Raw genomic sequence first — 5,320 nt, 5'->3', positions numbered from 1 at the left:
GTGTAAATACTTTCACTATGGCCTGCTTTAAAGTACCAACATGGTATCAGTGAGAAGTGGTGTGCAGTATCATACAATTTTCTAGTATTTTTACCACACAGACACAATTAACAGAAATATCCTCAAAAGTATACATAATAGTGAAATGTAGTAAAATAACTAGAAAGTTATGAGTTTTGAATACTTCCATTTTAAATGTAATTCATTTAATTGAAAGTTTATATGATTTAATTTGTAACAACAGCTGCGCTTAACGACTAACCCACAAAATTTCTAAAACTCCGTCCGCTTGTTTTGGCTCTTGCAACTCAGTGTGAGCCATCACCGGGACAGCATAGATTCTGTGTCTCAATGTCTCATTTATAAAATGAATTATATTTATTTGTAAATAGTTCCATAGGCTTCCTTTTTTTATTTTATTTTATTTTGAGATAGAGTCTTGCTCTGTCACCAGGCTGGAGTGCAGTGGTGGGTCTCGGCTCACTGCAACTTCCGCCTCCTGGGTTCAAGCGATTCTCCTGCCTCCGCCTCCCAAGTAGCTGGGACTACAGGCGTGCACCACCACCATGCCTAGCTAATTTGTGTATTTTTAGTAGAACGGGGTTTCACCATGTTGGCCAGTATGGTCTTGACCTCGTGATCTGCCTGCCTTGGCCTCCCAAAGTGTTGGGATCACAGACGTCAGCCAACATGCCCCAGCCCATGGGCTTCTTTTAAGGATTAAATAAGATGGTTCATAGAAGACATTTTGCATCTAGAAAACTATAAACACTTAGGAAATGTTGGCTATCATTATTTTTGCTATCATGGAGTTTATTTATATGTAAAGTAAGAATAGTATGAATACCAGGAAGGATTCGTGGGTGAGTGAGGCACTTGGAGATAAGACCAGCCTTGTGAGAATCTGGTCAGTAGCCATAGCCGACCACTGATAGTGCAAATGCACATTATCCCCAGATATGAGCCTGTTCACCACTGTAGCCTTAGGGCATGGCATTTGCACACACTGGCACATGAGTTCTTCTGTGGGGAACTGGGAAGTTCTTCTGTGGCTGAAACTAAGCTGGGGATAACCCATCGTGCACACTCAGACTGGAGATCGCCTCCTGGCTCCCTTCTGTCCTAGTGCTGCTCACATATCTGGTTTCTTGCTTTCTCAGAGCCGTAGACACCCCAGAACTCTGCCACCTTTTTCTTTCTTCTGTCCCATGGACTCTCTGGGAACAGAGGGCTCAGGAATAAAGCTGACATTTAACTGTAAGTACTGCCCTGTACTAGACATCTTTCTTTCTTTCTTATTATACTTTAAGTTCTCGGGTACATGTGCACAATGTGCAGGTTTGTTACATATGTATACATGTGCCATGTTGGTGTGCTGCACTCATCAACTCATCATTTACGTTAGGTATTTCTCCTAATGCTATCCCTCCCCCAGCCCCCAGTCCCCAGAAGGCCCCAGTGTGTGGTATTCCTCTCCCTGTCTCCATGTGTGTTCTCGTTGTTCAACTCTCACTTATGAGTGAGAACATGCAGTGTTTGGTTTTCTGTTTTTGTGTTAGTTTGCTGAAAATGATGGTTTCCAGCTTCATCCATGTCCCTGCAAAGGACATGAACTCATCCTTTATAATGGCTGCGTGGTATTCCATGGTGTATATGTGACACATTTTCTTTATCCAGTCTGTCGCTGATGGGCCTTTGGGTTGGTTCCAAGTCTTTGCTGTTGTGAATAGTGCCGCAATAAACATACGCGTGCATGTGGTACCAGGCATTTTTCTAAGCACTTTACATGGATTCAGTCATTAGTTCTTCACAAAATCGGATGAGGCAGGCACGAGTATCATCTCCATTTTATGGATGACAAAAACATGTCCAAAATCAGTTCTCAAGTGAGTGAAAGAGCTGAAATTTGCACCTCACTGTTGGTTTCAATACCCATACCCTTCCTTCCCTACCGAGCTCCACTGTTTGTGAGCTACTGTGCTTGTCATAGCATGCTTTCATCATAGACGACAGCAGCAAGGAAGCCAAGAAGATAATTATTTTACGGTTTGGGATTTTAATATATTTTTGGCAGCAAAGCAACTTGACTCTCTTAATTGCGCTTTGCTCCATCTTGAATTAAAATAATTACATTGAGTTCTGTGACAAACAGTGGAATGCTAGTAGTCATTCTTCCAACCAACATTTTTTAAGTGTCTTCTGTGTGCTGTCTGGCATTGCTGTGTGAACTTGTAATGCCGAAGAATGAGACAAGGCAGAATTGCCCAAGAGGTATGCAGTGTAGTGCAGTGGTAGAAGAAGTACTAAGGACTATGTTTGAAGAAGGGGAAAGGTTCATTTTTCTCATTCAAACATTTGGATACTTTTATAAGGGCCTAAATACATAATTACAGGACAATATAATAAGTGTAGTTACCAAGGTTGTTGCAGGCAGAGAAAGAGAGGAGAGGAAAGGGCATTTCACACAGAGGGGAAAACATGGATAAAGAGAACAGTCAAAACAGTAGTTTTAAGAATAATTTCAGAAGTGGCAAAGCAAAACATCTAACAGAGAGGAATCTTGGCTCCTACGGGTGCAGGGTATAGGTAAAGACAGGGAAAAATTAAAATTGAGCATGCTGCAAGTTACAGAAGCATATCAGGGATTTGTGAGTGGTGGATCACTGGGTCCTTCACTCTGGGTTTATAGATGGCAGAACTGAGATGGAAGAGTCTGATGTCACGGTTCTCATAGAGCAGACATTCAAACCCAGCTCTTCACATTGCCATTTCAGAGAACATTTTGCTATCTTGTAATGTAGAGAAAAAGGGGACTCAGATTCCTGAGTAATAGGGAGTCTGGAATGCATTTGAGATGCGAATTCTATTGGAGATGACAGAGTCTCATTTGGATAAACAATTGCTCAGATTGTTTAGGGAATCGTGTTGATTTCCTAAACAAAATAAGTAAATGCTCCAACTGTGTACATGTAGAAGACATCCAAAGAGGAAGGGCCAGAAGCCTGATGCGTGTAGACAGGACCTGCTGGTGGGGACACAGCAAGTCACTGGCAGGGTTGGGATTCGAATCTTTGTTTCTAGGCTCTCAATCTAGCACTTGTTACCCAGGATCAAAAGTCTTGATATCTCTTTGCAACAGAAAGTGCTCCCTGGTCTATACACTATCCCATAAGTTATTCTTAAAGAAAGAAGGATCTACAAGACAAATTAGTGCCTCTTTAAAACTTCCTGCATAATAAAAAATTAGATATAGCAAGAGTCCAGCATTGCAGCTGCAAATGAGAAAATAATGGGCAGCGGTATTTGCTTACAGGCTGTAATAATGCACATCTCTAAGCCTCATTTATGCCCAGTCTCCTGCCCAGAATTGCTCCCCTTTTCCTTCATATCTACCTAAAATTCACCAATCCACCAAGCACTGGGTCAAACCATACTTCCTCCATGACAACACTCGTAATATCTGCAGCCTGAAAAGATCACTTCCACTTTCCGCCTTCCCAGAGCATGAATGGGAAATTGACTGTAAGAAAGTCAGAAGCCAAGTCTGTACTCACTTGTGTTTTTCCCTAATTGTTTTCCATGGAAATGTCTTATCATCACGATGGGAGAACATGTTTCTCAAGGAAAAAAACAGTATGTCTTCTCTTTATTGTTGTCCGCTAATGATAGTTAATATATGGAGCAGTGTTTAGAAAGTAAATGCTCATTATGCTCATTCAGTAAACATCGCATAGCTTATGCTAGAATATACAGGTAAGAGATGAACAGGACACTATCCTTACCCTCAAAAAGCTGCCACTCTCCTGGGAATACAGATGTTTAAAGAAATGAATCGAGAGTCCTATTACAGAATAAATTTGTACCCCTCATTTCACCAAAGAAGGTACCAGAACACAACATAGACTTGCTGAGGTCTATGAGTTAAAGAGTAAAGACTCAGAGTTCAAACATAAAGCCAGGGGGAACGTAGGACATTCTGAGGTTACTGCAGGTGGTCTCTCTTATCCGGCACAAAGAATCTGTGGAAGCTGTCCTCAGAAGGGTGTCTTACCCTTTGTGTTTTGAGGTCCTAAAATAAGACCCACCTGAGCCTGAGAAGAGGACCAAGAGAAAAGGAGAATTAACATTCTAGGGCCACAGAAGAACTCAACCTGCTGTCCTGACCTGGAGCCAGCCCAAAACCACATTCTTTCTTAGCATGTGATTGCACAGGTGGATTGAAAGACGTGTTTTCCAAACTCATGACAGTTCCCTGAATGGATGACCCGTCTTCAGCATCTGTGCCCCAGCCCTACCTTCAAGGAGTCTTCAGGCAGCTTCCACTTCTGCATACCGGAAGGTGATGCATGCCAGCACCCTCTACGCTCCTGAGACACAGCTCACCCAGGCTGGATTTTATTCACTACCAGTACCCTTCTCTGTGGGGCAGACGAGAACAGAAAGGGCCAACCTGGACTTGCTCTAGATGCTCGCTCATTTAATATGGGACCCCTTGGTGCCACTAGGGATGAGCCAGCTGAAGGATGTTACCAGTAGGAGCGTAGGGAAGGTTTGAATCTTTGAATCTCTGTAGGTTGTGGACGCCCTAGGAGGCATTAGTTATACCCAGCTCCATCCCCACCTGCACATGAATGTTCAAAAGAATACTTGGTTATACAGTAGAAGAGAGCATTTAAAAATCAAATTTATTGAGGTAGAATTTAGATACAATAAATGAGTGCATCCATTTTAAGTGAAGAGTATGAAGCATTTTGTTATATGTATCCACCTATATAACTAGTGAGGGTGTAGAATATTCCCATCACCCCAGAAAGTTCTCTCTTGCCTCTTCTCTATCAACTCTCCTTGCTTCCCAGCCCAGATACCCACTGATCTGAGGCCTATCACTACAGGCAAGTTTTGCGTCTTCTAGAACTTCATATGCCCAGGCTGGAGTGCAGTGGCATGATCTCGGCTCACTGCAACCTCTACCTCCTTTGTTCAAGTGATTCTCCTCCCTCAGCCTCCTGAGTAGCTGGGACTACAGGCATGCGCCACCATGACTGGCTAATTTTTGCATTTTTCATAGAGATGAGGTTTTACTATGTTGGCCAGGATGGTCTCAATCCCCTGACCTCGTGATGCACTGGCCTCGGCCTCCCAAAGTGTTGGGATTACAGGCGTGAGCCACCGCGCCCAGCCCTCACTATGGTTTTAATGTGCATTTCCCTTTAGATACGCTTATTGGTCACTCATATGTCTCCTTTGGGGATGTGTCTGTTCAAATCTTTTACCCACTTAAATTTCTTTTTGTCTCTTCTTATTATTGAGATATAGAAAT

The 5,320-nt window shown here is 42.7% G+C and overlaps 1 pseudogene across 1 annotated transcript in view; it reads right to left on the bottom strand.

Annotated features, from left to right (window-relative positions):
• LOC105509283 overlaps nt 1-4,331 on the bottom strand; it is a 17,903-nt pseudogene extending 13,572 nt beyond the window's left edge. Inside the window, exons 1-2 of the transcript XR_001001413.1 lie at nt 4,296-4,331; nt 3,405-3,520 (exon numbers count right to left, since the gene is read on the bottom strand). The product of XR_001001413.1 is annotated as an aconitate hydratase, mitochondrial pseudogene (transcript). The remainder of the gene's footprint in view (nt 1-3,404; nt 3,521-4,295) is intronic.
• Between the last annotated feature and the right edge of the window lie 989 nt (nt 4,332-5,320).

This window comes from Colobus angolensis, unplaced genomic scaffold (assembly GCF_000951035.1).
Source record: "Colobus angolensis palliatus isolate OR3802 unplaced genomic scaffold, Cang.pa_1.0 Scaffold173, whole genome shotgun sequence".
NCBI classification, from domain to species: Eukaryota; Metazoa; Chordata; class Mammalia; order Primates; family Cercopithecidae; genus Colobus; species Colobus angolensis.
Note: the sequence above shows the minus strand (reverse complement) of the source record. Positions and strands in the feature narration are given on the sequence as shown.